This window comes from Staurois parvus, unplaced genomic scaffold (assembly GCF_062004578.1).
Source record: "Staurois parvus isolate SC_StPar_1 unplaced genomic scaffold, SC_StPar_1.0 ptg001284l, whole genome shotgun sequence".
Lineage (NCBI taxonomy): Eukaryota > Metazoa > Chordata > Amphibia > Anura > Ranidae > Staurois > Staurois parvus.
Window position 1 is genome coordinate 1,074,389 of NW_028319080.1, and position 16,851 is coordinate 1,091,239.

Consider the following 16,851-nt stretch of genomic DNA (forward strand, 5'->3'; position numbering starts at 1 on the left):
TAAATATGAGTGAACCTAGCCAGCATGTTGGAAGTTAGACAGATGGAGTGTTGAGGATGGAGGTTGGAGGAAGGGAGCTCTGTCTACAGGCTGGAGCTGAAGAGGAAGAAATAAAGGAGAAGACGTTAGACAGAGGGAGCTGCACAACAAGTCCTACTCAAAAGGAACCTTGCTCAGCATGGAAGACTAGCACAGCTAAAAGGCCTAAACAAGAAGTCTTATGCAAAGCACAGGATACAAGGGACTGAGTACCTCTACACCCCCTATAAGGAAGAAGACTGCCAGATGCAAAATTAAGCATGTTTTCATGGGGAGAGTGTCACAGACAGGTGGGCTGCCATTTTCCTGTAGTACTGTGACTTCACACAAAGGGACTTAAAGTTCCTTAAAGTAACTTTGCTACTGATCCTTAACCTCCTCGGCGGTATGATTCTTTCTGATTTTTTGTGCTGAAAGCAGTACCATTTTTTGGCATGGAAATATGTAGTTTTTTATTGTAGGCTGTAATTTTTAGGAATAACTCACTGAAATCTGTACGAACAAGAGTCTAGTAAACATCCCGGGTATGATAAAACTTGAAACACTAAATCATAAATTATAATTTAATAAATAATCATAAAAAATAATAACATAATAATAAGAAATTTATTTCAATAATATAATCAAACCAAAAACACAAAAATTTGAAATACAGAGGCAAATTCGCACATCGCTGAGCAAAGTCGCAAAATCGTTTTCAGTGTCTGATGACGAATTTCCCCATGAATCATTATCACTCAATTCTGCAAGTGGTTCTGATATCGCTGTTCTCTAGCTGGTCTAAAACTGCTTTTGACCTAAAGGGACGCTTTTTGGACACCATGGACTTTTCTAAGTTTCCAGGCACAAAGAACAGTCAAAATGCAGGCAGGGCACAGGATAAAGCAGTAGGGACAAAATATATGTGAAATGCATTGAAACAGCAATGACAGCAAAAATGAAATTTTTTAAAAATTTCAAATTTGCCACCGGTTCCGGCGCCCGTATGTCCCGACGTCACAGGGATCAGAACAGCCGGATGCCGGCATCGGCCAGAGGAGATGGCCGAGGAGTCTGCAGGGGACACATCGCGGGAGTGAAGGACAAGGTAAGTGCTGCAGGGACTCCCTGAGCAACACCGCATAGTAAGCCCGAGTGTAGCTCGGGGTTACCGCTCTTGGTACTCAAATTTTACCCCGAGTTACACTCGGGAATACCGCCAGGGAGGTTAAAGGGACTGATAACACTCTAGCTGGACTAATGTGCAAAATCCATTTTCTGTACATAAACACAGGATGTTTATCCTCATCTCTTCTTTATAGTCAAGTTGGGCATCCTATAACCCCTATTCCCTATCCAAGCTATAAATAAATAAATAAAGCAAGGAAAACAAGCCCATGCGTGTTGACTGCCTATGCAGGAAATTGGAGACCAAAAACCAAGAGGCTTAGTAGGTGAAAATGCTACATACATAAACGTTACATAAACACAAAAAATATATATTTATCAGAGCTACGAACCAAGAATATTTTTATGGTCAATGAAGAGGGTCTTTAAAGAATAACGACAACCAATCAAAAAGTCTGAGGGGTTTGCTGAAGGGGTGTTGAACGGTATTACTATGATCAAGGAAAAACACCCTTAATGCAGTTTCAGATCAAATAAAACCAGACTTACCAAAGCATTTTCCTAACCATGCTTTTTAAGAGTGTTTCATGACCTGGCTGTATACGTCAGAGCCCATTAACAGTCTTTTGCAGACTCTTCTAGAGCATGGTTTAGATAGATCTCTCTCTTTTTACTTTGTATCAAGTTGTGTGTAAAGCTGGCTGTGTTCTGTAAATTTTCCTGGTTACCCAATACAAACAGTTGTAGCTCTGACTGCGTTTGCCACTGACTTGTGAGTTTTGGAGATATAAAGTTAGAACTTTTGCTTTCAAGAGCTTGGCTTCCAGTTCCCGCCCACTTTCCCAAAGAGCCAATTGGAGAAACCTAATCTGCATATGACTCAGCAAGATTACTCAGTAATATTCTGGGACATTTTTTTGCCTATGATGTGAAATATCTCTGTGTTTTTAAATGAAACATTCATTTTTAAGAGCTGGAGAATACCAATTGATATATGTTTAGAAAATGATATAAACTAAATGAAATTAGAATGGAGATTAAATGTCAGTCTCCATTATTTGAACGCGCTGACTAAAAATGAAGTCTTCTGCCCAAATGTAGTCAACAGTGTATTTCAGCTCTTTTGCTATCTGTCTAGAAGGTTCTTGTGTTTCAGGAGCCAATGTAATCATTAGAGATGAGCGAATCGAACATGACGAAGTGGAATTCGTTCCGAAGATTTGGAAAAATTCGATTCCCGATGAATCCGAAGATTAGCAAACTTCGGATGCACGAATCGAATTTTCCCAAAAATGGCGGCGACGTGTATGGCAACGGAGAAAATGGACAGAGAAGATGGGGCGGGGATCTCTGGGAAGGCGCGCAGACAAGGCGCGCTGACCCATAATGCATTCATGACATGTGATCGCATTAGCCAATCAGCAGCCAGCCAGCACTGTGTAATGGTGGAGCTATAAATCGCGGCCATCCTAGAATTCTCCATTAGCCTCCGGTCATTCAAGAGAGACAGACCTGTGTGTATTAAGGGACAGAGTTAGGGCCACAGAGACTTTAGGGCCACAGAATCGTTACTCAGGGACACCGAATCGTTACTCAGGGACACAGAATCGTTACTCAGGGACACAGAATCGTTACTTAGGGCCACAGCTATCAAAGAATCGAAAATTTAAAGTGACATACACCCTTTTTTTTTTTGGTGGCTGTCGTGCACAGTTGGTGCTGCAGTTTGCCGATTGTGCTAAATAAACTGACTTTCTGCTTCACAACCACTATTGTACGTTCAAAGAGTTAAATCCATTTACACGCAGGCTGGCGGTAATATTTTTTGGGTGATTAGTGCATTCCAGTGACAGAAACGTACAGTTTCCAGCCAACGGCAAGCTGCAATTGACCGATTGTGTACAATAAACTGACTTTCTGCTTCACAACCACTATTGTACGTTCAAAGAGTTAGATCCATTTACACGCCGGGTGGCGGTAATATTTTTTGGGTGATTAGTGCATTCCAGTGACATAAACGTACAGTTTACAGCCAACGGCAAGCTGCAATTGACCGATTGTGCTAAATAAACTGACTTTCTGCTTCACAACCACTATTGTACGTTCAAAGAGTTAAATCCATTTACACGCCGGCTGGCGGTAATATTTTTTGGGTGATTAGTGCATTCCAGTGACAGAAACGTACAGTTTCCAGCCAACGGCAAGCTGCAATTGACCGATTGTGTACAATAAACTGACTTTCTGCTTCACAACCACTATTGTACGTTCAAAGAGTTAGATCCATTTACACGCCGGGTGGCGGTAATATTTTTTGGGTGATTAGTGCATTCCAGTGACATAAACGTACAGTTTCCAGCCAACGGCAAGCTGCAATTGCCCGATTGTGCTAAATAAACTGACTTTCTGCTTCACAACCACTATTGTACGTTCAAAGAGTTAAATCCATATACACGCCGGGTGGCGGTAATATTTTTTGGGTGATTAGTGCATTCCAGTGACATAAACGTACAGTTTACAGCCAACGGCAAGCTGCAATTGACCGATTGTGCTAAATAAACTGACTTTCTGCTTCACAACCACTATTGTACGTTCAAAGAGTTAAATCCATATACACGCCGGGTGGCGGTAATATTTTTTGGGTGATTAGTGCATTCCAGTGACATAAACGTACAGTTTACAGCCAACGGCAAGCTGCAATTGACCGATTGTGTACAATAAACTGACTTTCTGCTTCACAACCACTATTGTACGTTCAAAGAGTTAAATCCATTTACACGCCGGCTGGCGGTAATATTTTTTGGGTGATTAGTGCATTCCAGTGACCTAAACGTACAGTTTCCAGCCAACGGCAAGCTGCAATTGACCGATTGTGTACAATAAACTGACTTTCTGCTTCACAACCACTATTGTACGTTCAAAGAGTTAAATCCATATACACGCCGGGTGGCGGTAATATTTTTTGGGTGATTAGTGCATTCCAGTGACATAAACGTACAGTTTACAGCCAACGGCAAGCTGCAATTGACCGATTGTGCTAAATAAACTGACTTTCTGCTTCACAACCACTATTGTACATTCAAAGAGTTAAATCTGGTTTTATTTTTGGGGTGCTTATTGAATTAAAGAGTATGTCAGACAACACGCAGAGGAGTGGCAGAGGAGGCAATGTTTCAGGAGCGAGCAGACGTGGCAGCAGAGGAAGGGGTCGAGGCAGCACTAGTCGCAGCCAGAGGCCAGTGCTCCCGGTGTCATCCAGCGGTCGTGTCTCCACCGACAACCCTGCCGTCATCGATTGGTTGACTCGGTCGTCTTCCTCTTCCCAGGTCACCTCTGACACCTACAGCCAACGGTCGGTGGGTACGTCAGACACAACTGTTAGTTGGCATGGCCCGGGAGCAAGCCCACTGAAATCACGTGTCCTCGACCTGCCCCTGTCCTTTGGTGTTCCCTCACCAAGCGAAGTATCGCATGCTGTGGGCTCAGCCCCACTGTACAGTGAGGAAGAGCTAACAGAGGGCGGTCAGGAACGGGGGGAGACATCCGCCTCTTCAGCAGCCAGGCGAAGAAGTACTGGCGAGGAGAGTGGCTCGGTAGCCGGTCTAGAGACAGGTCTGTCTCCTGACCCACACGCAGCCGAGGGGGCTAGTAGTGACGCGGAGACCCTAATTGATGATGATGAGGCTGATCGCACTTGGCAGCCTCGTTGTCATCAGGCTATTGCTTCCGCATCATCAGGAGAAGAGGGTGCCAGCTTGCCAGCGAGCAAAACAGTCGGTGGGTTGCCCAGGAGGCAGCAGGGTCGCAGCAGAGTCAGTGGAGCCAAACGGCCACGGAGTAGAGCACCAGCTCCACTGCAGCCTACCACCACGGCCAGTAGTGGTGCCGGTGTGCACGGAGGAAGTAGCAGTCAGCCAGTGAGGAGTAGCGGGGGCAAAGTTTCCTACTCGGCGGTGTGGCAATTTTTCGTCAAGCCGCCCGAGGAAGTAAACGTAGCCGTATGTCGACTATGTGGCCAGAAAGTCAAGCATGGCCAGGGGGCCAATGTTGGGACTACAGCGTTGCGTCAGCATATGCAGCGTCGCCATTCAGTGGCCTGGGAAAACCGTGATAAAGATACGGCGGTTCTGCCTGCCCCAGCCCCCGCTCCATCACCCGCTCCGTTACTTGCTCCGTCACCCGACGTCAATCGCCCTCTATCAGCCAGTCAAGGCTCCAACACCTCTGCTGAGGGGAGTTGTCGCTCGTTGGCATCTTCCGCTCGTTCAGATGCTCCTTCTCCTGCTACTCCTCTTCACGGATTCCGTCAGCAGTCTTTCTTGGAATCCGTTTCCAAGAGACAACAGTTTGCGAGCACGCACCCGACGGTGCAGAAGCTGAACGTCCTCCTGTCCAAGTTGCTGGTGCTGCAGTCCCTCCCTTTCCAAGTGGTGGACTCAGCACCTTTCCGAGAAATGATGGCTTGTGCCGAGCCGCGGTGGAGAGTGCCAAGCCGGCATTTCTTCGCCAAAAAGGCAGTGCCAGCCCTGCATTCACATGTAGAAGAGATGGTGGGCCAGTCTTTGAGCATGTCGGTCTCTGCCAAAGTCTTGGCCAGAAAGATATATTTAGTAATAACCTAGCCGTTCAAGCCGCTCACTGAACACCTCGGGAATTGCTTTGTATATCTGTCGCCTTAGGGGCCGCTGTCTGGCGACATAATTTTTTGTCACTGTGTAGACATCTATTTATAGGCCGATGTTTGGCCACAATAATATATTTAGTAATAACCTAGCCGTTCAGGCCGCTCCCTGAACACCTCGGGAATTGCTTTGTATATCTGTCGCCTTAGAGGCCGCTGTCTGAACAGCTCATGAATTGCTTTCTATATGTGTCGCCTTTGAGGCCGCTGGCTGGACAGCTGATGAATTGATTTGTATATATGTACTTATTGTCCGCTGTCCGGACAGCTCATGAATTACTTTTTGTATATAGCCTTCCAAACCACTCTCAGAATAAGTCATGATATTCATGCTGTGTATAGCCTTATAGGCCAATGGTCAATCAAGTCATGATTGTTATAGTGTGTATAGCCTTATAGGCCGCTGTCTTTACAACTTTATAATTCCATGCAGTATATAGCCCTATCGGCCACTTTCTGGCATCCAGTTGCTGTAGCCCCCATCACCACACTGTGCCACGGGCCCCTGTACCGCCTTCTCATACTGCTGCCAGATCCATCCTCTGCCATGTGCGTCTTTGTCGTCTGCTCACGCTGCTGGGTTCCAGTTTTAAACCTAGGCCTGTGTATGGCTTCCGAATACTGCTGCCTCCACCGCCACCCTGCGCCATGTGCCTCTGTCGTCTGCTCACGCTGCTGACGGCTTCCGCTTTTTAAACTAGTCCTGTGTATGTCTTCCGAATACTGCTGCCTCCACCGCCACCCTGCGCCATGTGCCACTTTCGGGTCTCCTCACACTGCTGCCAGGTCCATACTGATTCATGGCCCCCTGTACCGGCTCCTCATGAACGTGGTTCAGCGGGTTTGCATCACTTAACGGCAAATCGTTGACAAATGCTGGGACGTTCAGTGTTGTGCGCATTAAGCCAGACACCAAAGGGCAGCACAGACCTGTTATTACTCGCTCAAGCATGGCTGAACAAAACCAGTCTCTACCACAAATTGGACCCAGACCTGCCCAGGGTCTCGTAACTAGATTGCACGGAGGAGTAGAGTCCGTTATCGGAATTAAATAGACAAAACGCCACACCAAAAAGAGTGGCCATTTCCAACACTTATTCCAGAAAGAGGAACAACCCGTTTCATATACGGCCCGTAGACGTTTCACGTCTGCCACATTCAGTCGATTTAAGACGCAAGCTCCACTTCCTGTGGTCTCTGACCGTCGATATACCTTTAAGTGTCAGCTTTGAAGCTATATTCCCTCCGGAGCACTGACACTGGTGCCCTTCCGTCAACATGCCTTTAAGTTTCAGTTTTCAACCATATTCCCCACAGAAGCCAAACTCTTGGGTATCCCAGAAGCTGCTCAGCGGGTCAGGGCAATAAAGCTCCCGGTTCGCAGGTTGTTCCGTCTTATGGATGGAAGTACGACGGTATATGATCTTCTTCGCACCCACGGCATTACCTCATAAAATTTCTGCATTGCATCTGCAATCACAACGCTGACTTCCCGGATCGCCACTCAGCCATTGGACTCTTGATAGTCGTCTCCCCACACTGCTGCTGGGGGGACTTTTTAACCTAGGCCTGTGTATGGCCTTCAATTGAAGCTGCTTCCGCTCCGCCACTCTGCCATTGGACTCTTGATAGTCGTCTCCCCACGCTGCTGCCGGGGGGACTTTTTAACATAGGCCTCTGTATGGCCTTTAATTGAAGCTGCTTACGCTCCGCCACTCTGCCATGGGCCTCTTGGGTATCCCAGAAGCTGCTCAGCGGGTCAGGGCAATAAAGCTCCCGGTTCGCAGGTTGTTCCGTCTTATGGATGGAAGTACGACGGTATATGATCTTCTTCGCACCCACGGCATCACCTCATAGAATCTCTGCATTGCATCTGCAATCACAACGCTGACTTCCCGGATCGCCACTCAGCCATTGGACTCTTGATAGTCGTCTCCCCACACTGCTGCTGGGGGGACTTTTTAACCTAGGCCTGTGTATGGCCTTCAATTGAAGCTGCTTCCGCTCCGCCACTCTGCCATTGGACTCTTGATAGTCGTCTCCCCACGCTGCTGCTGGGGGGACTTTTTAACATAGGCCTCTGTATGGCCTTTAATTGAAGCTGCTTACGCTCCGCCACTCTGCCATGGGCCTCTTGGGTATCCCAGAAGCTGCTCAGCGGGTCAGGGCAATAAAGCTCCCGGTTCGCAGGTTGTTCCGTCTTATGGATGGAAGTACGACGGTATATGATCTTCTTCGCACCCACGGCATCACCTCATAGAATCTCTGCATTGCATCTGCAATCACAACGCTGACTTCCCGGATCGCCACTCAGCCATTGGACTCTTGATAGTCGTCTCCCCACACTGCTGCTGGGGGGACTTTTTAACCTAGGCCTGTGTATGGCCTTCAATTGAAGCTGCTTCCGCTCCGCCACTCTGCCATTGGACTCTTGATAGTCGTCTCCCCACGCTGCTGCTGGGGGGACTTTTTAACATAGGCCTCTGTATGGCCTTTAATTGAAGCTGCTTACGCTCCACCACTCTGCCATGGGCCTCTTGGGTATCCCAGAAGCTGCTCAGCGGGTCAGGGCAATAAAGCTCCCAGTTCGCAGGTTGTTCCGTCTTATGGATGGAAGTACAACGGTATATGATCTTCTTCGCACCCACGGCATCACCTCATAGAATCTCTGCATTGCATCTGCAATCACAACGCTGACTTCCCGGATCGCCACTCAGCCATTGGACTCTTGATAGTCGTCTCCCCACACTGCTGCTGGGGGGACTTTTTAACCTAGGCCTGTGTATGGCCTTCAATTGAAGCTGCTTCCGCTCCGCCACTCTGCCATTGGACTCTTGATAGTCGTCTCCCCACACTGCTGCTGGGGGGACTTTTTAACATAGGCCTCTGTATGGCCTTCAATTTAAGCTGCTTACGCTCCGCCACTCTGCCATGGGCCCCTGTACCGCCTCCTCTTGCTGCTGCCAGGTCCAGAGTGTGTCATGGGTCCCTGTACGGCCTCCCATTGCTGCTGACTTCATCGCCAGACTCTGCCATGTGCCACTTTCAGGTCTCCTTACACTGTTGGTGGGTTCCATTTTGTGATAGGGTGCTGTATGGCCTTCCATTGCTGCTGCCTCCACCGCCACCCTGCGCCATGTGCCTCTGTCGTCTGCTCACGCTGCTGACGGCTTCCGCTTTTTAACCGAGGCCTGTGTTTGGCTTCCGAATACTGCTGCATCCACCGCCACCCTGCGCCATGTGTCTCTGTTGTCTGCTCACGCTGCTGACGGCTTCCGCTTTTTAACCTAGGCCTGTGTATGGCTTCAGAATAATGCTGCCTACACCGCCAGCCTGCGCCATGTGCCTCTGTCGTCTGCTCACGCTGCTGCCAGGTCCATACTGATTCATGGCCCCCTGTACCGGCTCCTCATGAACGTGGTTCAGCGGGTTTGCATCACTTAACGGCAAATCGTTGACAAACGCTGGGACGTTCAGTGTTGTGCGCATTAAGCCAGACACCAAAGGGCAGCACAGACCTGTTATTACTCGCTCAAGCATGGCTGAACAAAACCAGTCTCTACCACAAATTGGACCCAGACCTGCCCAGGGTCTCGTAAGTAGATTGCACGGAGGAGTAGAGTTCGTTATTGGAATTAACTGTGAGGGACTTTTAAACCTAGGCCTGTGTATGGCCTTCAATTGAAGCTGCTTCTGCTCCGCCACTCTGCCATTGGACTCTTGATAGTCGTCTCCCCACGCTGCTGCTGGGGGGACTTTTTAACATAGGCCTCTGTATGGCCTTCAATTTTAGCTGCTTACGCTCCGCCACTCTGCCATGGGCCCCTGTACCGCCTCCTCATGCTGCTGCCAGGCCCGTAATCTGCCATGGGCCCCCGTACCGACTCCTCATGCTGCTGCCAGGCCCATAATCTGTCATGGGCCCCTGTACCGCCTCCTCATGCTGCTGCCAGGTCCAGAGTGTGTCATGGGTCCCTGTACGGCCTCCCATTGCTGCTGTCTCCATCGCCACACTCTGCCATGTGCCACTTTCAGGTCTCCTCACACTGCTGGTGGGTTCCATTTTGTCATAGGGTGCTGTATGGCCTCCCATTGCTGCTGCCTCCACCGCCACACTGTGGCTCCGCACTCTGGTTTTGGCCCCGTGACTGCCCAAATGAGTGAAGTGTGCGGTGATTCTAAGATCGACGGCACTCATCTGCATGTCATACTGACTGACAGTATTATTTCTCTTCCCCAGCAGACTCCAAGGGCATTTAAATTAAAGGTACAGTGTTCTGCACTAATATAAAGGCTCTCTGAAGCCTAGAAACACCCTTTTTATAAGTTAAATTTGCAGCGAATATATTCGGCTCGAAGCGAATTTTTTCGGCGAATTCGGCGAATCAGCCGAACCAAATTTTTGAATAATTCGCTCATCTCTAGTAATCATGTCAAGGAAAGAAAAGTTGAGATCTTTGTGCTGCAGGTTCATGTACTTATTTATAGTCATCTCTGCTAGCACAGACCATTGCAGAGTAAGTGCTGTTATTTGTACTTTCTCTGAGAATCAAAGATATTTTTCAGTATTTCTACAAAACCATCATACAAAAACCTTAAAATCTTGAGGTTTGAGAGTCTGATGATTACATTCCCAGATCCCAGCTTGTGCAGGGCTTTTCCTGCTCTGGGACAACAATCTGAGAACCAGCAAGTGAGAGTGATTGCAACAGGGGCAGGGTAACTACACCATTAACGCCCATTTAAACAAACACTTAAGCTGCCAACACTTGTTTTAATTAAAAAACACACTGTTCCAATAATCAGCTTTTATCATTCTGACCTTTTAAAAAAGTGTGCAACATTTGCTGCTACACCCAGACCGGAAGGCAACAGAGTTCACAATAACTACCTTTTTTCAGAGTGGCAAGTTGATTTTTCATTTTTGATTAAATCATTTTATGATTCAGCTTACAATTTTAAAAATGTCTGTCAGTAAGAGAAAACAAAAAACGATGCATGAGAATTTTTATTAATGACTGATGAGGAAGACCTTAAGTAATAGTAAAAATAAAATGGATTAAAAAAGGAAAAATACTTAGCAAAGATTGTCTGGTCGTTGGATCCATGCAGAGACCAATTCGCTTGTATTGTCCAGTCTGATTAATCAGAATCTCTCAGAAATAGGATTCCTTAGTTTCCATATCAAATGAGAGCCCAGAGCTGCAAAAGCAGCATTTTTTTCCAGTCCTTGGAAAGAGTCTTTACAGAATTACCACAACAAATCAAAGGGTCTAAGGGGTTTACTGAAGGGGTGTTGAAGGATTTTACCATGCTCAAGCAGACACACCCCTAATGCAGTTTTAGATCAAATAAAACCAGACTTACCAAAGCATTTTCCTAACCATGCTTTTCAAGAATGTTTCGTGACCTGGCTGTATACGTCAGAGCCCATTAACAGTCTTTTGCAGACTCTTCTAGAGCATGGTTTAGATAGATCTCTCTCTTTTTACTTTGTGTCAAGTTGTGTGTAAAGCTGGCTGTGTTCTGTAAATTTTCCTGGTTACCCACTACAAATAGTTGTAGCTCTGACTTTTTTGCCGCTGACTTGTGAGTTTTGGAGATATGAAGTTAGAACTTTTGCTTTCAGGAGCTTGGCTTCTAGTTCCCGCCCACTTTCCCAAAGAGCCAATTGGAGAAACCTAATCTGCATATGACTCAGCAAGATTACTCAGTAATATTCTGGGACATTTCTTTGCCTATGATGTGAAATATCTCTGTGTTTTTAAATGAAACATTCATTTTTAAAAGCTGCAGAGTACCAATTGATATGTTTAGAAAAGTATATAAACTAAATGAAATTAGAATGGAGATTAAATGTCAGTCTCCATTATTTGAACGGGCTGACTAAAAATGAAGTCTTCTGCCCAAATGTAGTTAACAGTGTATTTCAGCTCTTTTGCTATCTGTCTAGAAGGTTCTTGTGTTTCAGGAGCCAATGTAATCATGTCAAGGAAAGAAATGTTGAGATCTTTGTGCTGCAGGTTCATGTACTTATTTACAGTCATCTCTGCTAGCACAGACCATTGCAGAGTAAGGGCTGATATTTGTACTTTCTCTGAGAATCAAAGATATTTTACAGTATTTCTACGAAACCATCATACAAAAACCTTAAAATCTTGAGGTTTGAGAGTCTGATGATTACATTCCCAGATCCCAGCCTGTGCAGGGCTTTTCCTGCTCTGGGACAACAATCTGAGAACCAGCAAGTGAGAGTGATTGCAACTGGGGCAGGGTAACTACACCGTTAACGCCCATTTACACAAACACTTAAGCTGCCAACACTTGTTTTAATTAAATCACACACTGTTCCAATAATCAGTTTTTATCATTCTGACCTTTTTAAAGAGTGTGCAACATTTGCTGCCACACCCAGACCGGAAGGCAACAGAGTTCACAATAAGTACCTTTTTTCAGAGTGGCAAGTTGATTTTTCATTTTTGATTAAATCATTTTATGATTCAGCTTACAATTTTAAAAATGTCTGTCAGTAAGAGAAAACAAAAAACGATGCATGAGAATTTTTATTGATGACTGATGAGGAAGACCTTAAGTAATAGTAAAAATAAATTGGATTAAAAAAGGAAAAATACTTAGCAAAGATTGTCTGGTCGTTGGATCCATGCAGAGACCAATTCGCTTGTATTGTCCAGTCTGATTAATCAGAATCTCTCAGAAATAGGATTCCATAGTTTCCATGTCAAATGAGAGCCCAGAGCTGCAAAAGCTGCATTTTTTTCCAGTCCTTGGAAAGAGTCTTTACAGAATTACCACAACAAATCAAAGGGTCTGAGGGGTTTGCTGAAGGGGTGTTGAAAGATTTTACCATGCTCAAGCAGACACACCCCTAATGCAGTTTCAGATCAAATAAAACCAGACTTACCAAAGCATTTTCCTAACCATGCTTTTCAAGAATGTTTCGTGACCTGGCTGTATACGTCAGAGCCCATTAACAGTCTTTTGCAGACTCTTCTAGAGCATGGTTTAGATAGATCTCTCTCTTTTTACTTTGTGTCAAGTTGTGTGTAAAGCTGGCTGTGTTCTGTAAATTTTCCTGGTTACCCAATACAAACAGTTGTAGCTCTGACTGTTTTTGCCGCTGACTTGTGAGTTTTGGAGATATGAAGTTAGAACTTTTGCTTTCAGGAGCTTGGCTTCTAGTTCCCGCCCACTTTCCCAAAGAGCCAATTGGAGAAACCTAATCTGCATATGACTCAGCAAGATTACTCAGTAATATTCTGGGACATTTCTTTGCCTATGATGTGAAATATCTCTGTGTTTTTAAATGAAACATTCATTTTTAAGAGCTGGAGAGTACCAATTGATATATGTTTAGAAAATTATATAAACTAAATGAAATTAGAATGGAGATTAAATGTCAGTCTCCATTATTTGAACACGCTGACTAAAAATGAAGTCTTCTGCCCAAATTAAGCCAAAAGTGTATTTAAGCTCTTTTGCTATCTGTCTAGAAGGTTCTTGTGTTTCAGGAGCCAATGTAATCATGTCAAGGAAAGAAAAGTTGAGATCTTTGTGCTGCAGGTTCATGTACTTATTTACAGTCATCTCTGCTAGCACAGACCATTGCAGAGTAAGGGCTGATATTTGTACTTTCTCTGAGAATCAAAGATATTTTACAGTATTTCTACGAAACCATCATACAAAAACCTTCAAATCTTGAGGTTTGAGAGTCTGATGATTACATTCCCAGATCCCAGCCTGTGCAGGGCTTTTCCTGCTCTGGGACAACAATCTGAGAACCAGCAAGTGAGAGTGATTGCAACTGGGGCAGGGTAACTACACCGTTAACGCCCATTTAAACAAACACTTAAGCTGCCAACACTTGTTTTAATTAAATCACACACTGTTCCAATAATCAGTTTTTATCATTCTGACCTTTTTAAAGAGTGTGCAACATTGGCTGCCACACCCAGACCGGAAGGCAACAGAGTTCACAATAAGTACCTTTTTTTCAGAGTGGCAAGTTGATTTTTCATTTTTGATTAAATCATTTTATGATTCAGCTTACAATTTTAAAAATGTCTGTCAGTAAGAGAAAACAAAAAACGATGCATGAGAATTTTTATTGATGACTGATGAGGAAGACCTTAAGTAATAGTAAAAATAAATTGGATTAAAAAAGGAAAAATACTTAGCAAAGATTGTCTGGTCGTTGGATCCATGCAGAGACCAATTCGCTTGTATTGTCCAGTCTGATTAATCAGAATCTCTCAGAAATAGGATTCCATAGTTTCCATGTCAAATGAGAGCCCAGAGCTGCAAAAGCTGCATTTTTTTCCAGTCCTTGGAAAGAGTCTTTCCAGAATTACCACAACAAATCAAAGGGTCTGAGGGGTTTGCTGAAGGGGTGTTGAAAGATTTTACCATGCTCAAGCAGACACACCCCTAATGCAGTTTCAGATCAAATAAAACCAGACTTACCAAAGCATTTTCCTAACCATGCTTTTCAAGAATGTTTCGTGACCTGGCTGTATACGTCAGAGCCCATTAACAGTCTTTTGCAGACTCTTCTAGAGCATGGTTTAGATAGATCTCTCTCTTTTTACTTTGTGTCAAGTTGTGTGTAAAGCTGGCAGTGTTCTGTAAATTTTCCCTGTTACCCACTACAAACAGTTGTAGCTCTGACTGTTTTTGCCGCTGACTTGTGAGTTTTGGGAAATGAAGTTAGAACTTTTGCTTTCAGGAGCTTGGCTTCTAGTTCCCGCCCACTTTCCCAAAGAGCCAATTGGAGAAACCTAATCTGCATATGACTCAGCAAGATTACTCAGTAATATTCTGGGACATTTCTTTGCCTATGATGTGAAATATCTCTGTGTTTTTAAATGAAACATTCATTTTTAAGAGCTGGAGAGTACCAATTGATATATGCTTAGAAAATTATTTAAACTAAATGAAATTAGAATGGAGATTAAATGTCAGTCTCCATTATTTGAACGCGCTGACTAAAAATGAAGTCTTCTGCCCAAATTTAGCCAAAAGTGTATTTTAGCTCTTTTGCTATCTGTCTAGAAGGTTCTTGTGTTTCAGGAGCCAATGTAATCATGTCAAGGAAAGAAAAGTTGAGATCTTTGTGCTGCAGGTTCATGTACTTATTTACAGTCATCTCTGCTAGCACAGACCATTGCAGAGTAAGGGCTGTTATTTGTACTTTCTCTGAGAATCAAAGATATTTTACAGTATTTCTACGAAACCATCATACAAAAACCTTAAAATCTTGAGGTTTGAGAGTCTGATGATTACATTCCCAGATCCCAGCCTGTGCAGGGCTTTTCCTGCTCTGGGACAACAATCTGAGAACCAGCAAGTGAGAGTGATTGCAACTGGGGCAGGGTAACTACACCGTTAACGCCCATTTAAACAAACACTTAAGCTGCCAACACTTGTTTTAATTAAAACACACACTGTTCCAATAATCAGCTTTTGTCATTCTGACCTTTTTCAAAAGTGTGCAACATTTGCTACCACACCCAGACCGGAAGGCAACAGAGTTCACAATAAGTACCCTTTTTCAGAGTGCAAGTTGATTTTTTATTTTTGATTAAATCATTTTAAGATTCAGCTTACAATTTTAAAAATGTCTGTCAGTAAGAGAAAACAAAAAACGATGCATGAGAAGTTTTATTAATGACTGATGAGGAAGACCTTAAGTAATAGTAAAAATAAATTGGATTAAAAAAAGGAAAAATACTTAGCAAAGATTGTCTGGTCGTTGGATCCATGCAGAGACCAATTCGCTTGTATTGTCCAGTCTGATTAATCAGAATCTCTCAGAAATAGGATTCCATAGTTTCCATGTCAAATGAGAGCCCAGAGCTGCAAAAGCTGCATTTTTTTCCAGTCCTTGGAAAGAGTCTTTCCAGAATTACCACAACAAATCAAAGGGTCTGAGGGGTTTGCTGAAGGGGTGTTGAAAGATTTTACCATGCTCAAGCAGACACACCCCTAATGCAGTTTCAGATCAAATAAAACCAGACTTACCAAAGCATTTTCCTAACCATGCTTTTCAAGAATGTTTCGTGACCTGGCTGTATACGTCAGAGCCCATTAACAGTCTTTTGCAGACTCTTCTAGAGCATGGTTTAGATAGATCTCTCTCTTTTTACTTTGTGTCAAGTTGTGTGTAAAGCTGGCAGTGTTCTGTAAATTTTCCTGGTTACCCAATACAAACAGTTGTAGCTCTGACTGTTTTTGCCGCTGACTTGTGAGTTTTGGAGATATGAAGTTAGAACTTTTGCTTTCAGGAGCTTGGCTTCTAGTTCCCGCCCACTTTCCCAAAGAGCCAATTGGAGAAACCTAATCTGCATATGACTCAGCAAGATTACTCAGTAATATTCTGGGACATTTCATTGCCTATGATGTGAAATATCTCTGTGTTTTTAAATGAAACATTCATTTTTAAGAGCTGGAGAGTACCAATTAATATTTGTTTAGAAAATTATATAAACTAAATGAAATTAGAATGGAGATTAAATGTCAGTCTCCATTATTTGAACGCGCTGACTAAAAATGAAGTCTTCTGCCCAAATTTAGCCAAAAGTGTATTTCAGCTCTTTTGCTATCTGTCTAGAAGGTTCTTGTGTTTCAGGAGCCAATGTAATCATGTCAAGGAAAGAAAAGTTGAGATCTTTGTGCTGCAGGTTCATGTACTTATTTACAGTCATCTCTGCTAGCACAGACCATTGCAGAGTAAGGGCTGATATTTGTACTTTCTCTGAGAATCAAAGATATTTTACAGTATTTCTACGAAACCATCATACAAAAACCTTAAAATCTTGAGGTTTGAGAGTCTGATGATTACATTCCCAGATCCCAGCCTGTGCAGGGCTTTTCCTGCTCTGGGACAACAATCTGAGAACCAGCAAGTGAGAGTGATTGCAACTGGGGCAGGGTAACTACACCGTTAACGCCCATTTACACAAACACTTAAGCTGCCAACACTTGTTTTAATTAAATCACACACTGTTCCA

The 16,851-nt window shown here is 44.2% G+C and overlaps 1 protein-coding gene and 5 non-coding genes across 7 annotated transcripts in view; all 6 read left to right on the forward strand.

Moving 5' to 3' along the window:
* The window catches only part of LOC149437525 (class I histocompatibility antigen, Non-RT1.A alpha-1 chain-like), a 175,914-nt gene that overhangs the window by 21,217 nt on the left and 137,846 nt on the right, over positions 1–16,851 (forward strand). The window lies entirely within an intron of this gene.
* Positions 2,252–2,310, forward strand: LOC149437526 (U7 small nuclear RNA). The gene has a single exon (XR_016308045.1). It is a non-coding gene; the product is annotated as a U7 small nuclear RNA (small nuclear RNA).
* Positions 11,745–11,803, forward strand: LOC149437527 (U7 small nuclear RNA). The gene has a single exon (XR_016308046.1). It is a non-coding gene; the product is annotated as a U7 small nuclear RNA (small nuclear RNA).
* On the forward strand, positions 13,303–13,361 carry LOC149437528 (U7 small nuclear RNA). Its single transcript, XR_016308047.1, has one exon. It is a non-coding gene; the product is annotated as a U7 small nuclear RNA (small nuclear RNA).
* On the forward strand, positions 14,861–14,919 carry LOC149437529 (U7 small nuclear RNA). Its single transcript, XR_016308050.1, has one exon. It is a non-coding gene; the product is annotated as a U7 small nuclear RNA (small nuclear RNA).
* Positions 16,419–16,477, forward strand: LOC149437530 (U7 small nuclear RNA). The gene has a single exon (XR_016308048.1). It is a non-coding gene; the product is annotated as a U7 small nuclear RNA (small nuclear RNA).